The sequence below is a fragment of the Acyrthosiphon pisum genome, chromosome A1 (assembly GCF_005508785.2).
Source record: "Acyrthosiphon pisum isolate AL4f chromosome A1, pea_aphid_22Mar2018_4r6ur, whole genome shotgun sequence".
In the NCBI taxonomy this organism is placed as follows: Eukaryota; Metazoa; Arthropoda; class Insecta; order Hemiptera; family Aphididae; genus Acyrthosiphon; species Acyrthosiphon pisum.
Window position 1 is genome coordinate 147,092,093 of NC_042494.1, and position 393 is coordinate 147,092,485.

Genomic DNA, 393 nt, shown 5'->3' on the forward strand with positions numbered 1-393 from the left:
TCTGAATAATATTATGATCTTTAAAATGTTAATAAAATAGCTTTGCATTGTGGTATTGTACCATCAGAAGGTTTAAGAGTGACTCTACATTCAACAATAGAGTTAACCAAATATCTATTAAATGATTGTAATTTTTCATACGTGCTAACTAATAAAATGAACCAAGATAAAGTTGAGGTAAATATTGAAAACTAATATTTAGGTTTGTATTGGGGTTTAAATTATAATTAATTATATACAAAATTGTTATAGTTATTTTTTGGAAAAGTTCGCCAGGCAACTGGTCCAAATGACCACCCGACAACGCCTACTTTTTTACAAGTATACAATATGTTATCTTGCTATTCAATTTTAAAACCTCCCAAAACTGGGAGTTGTACAATTTTGGATACA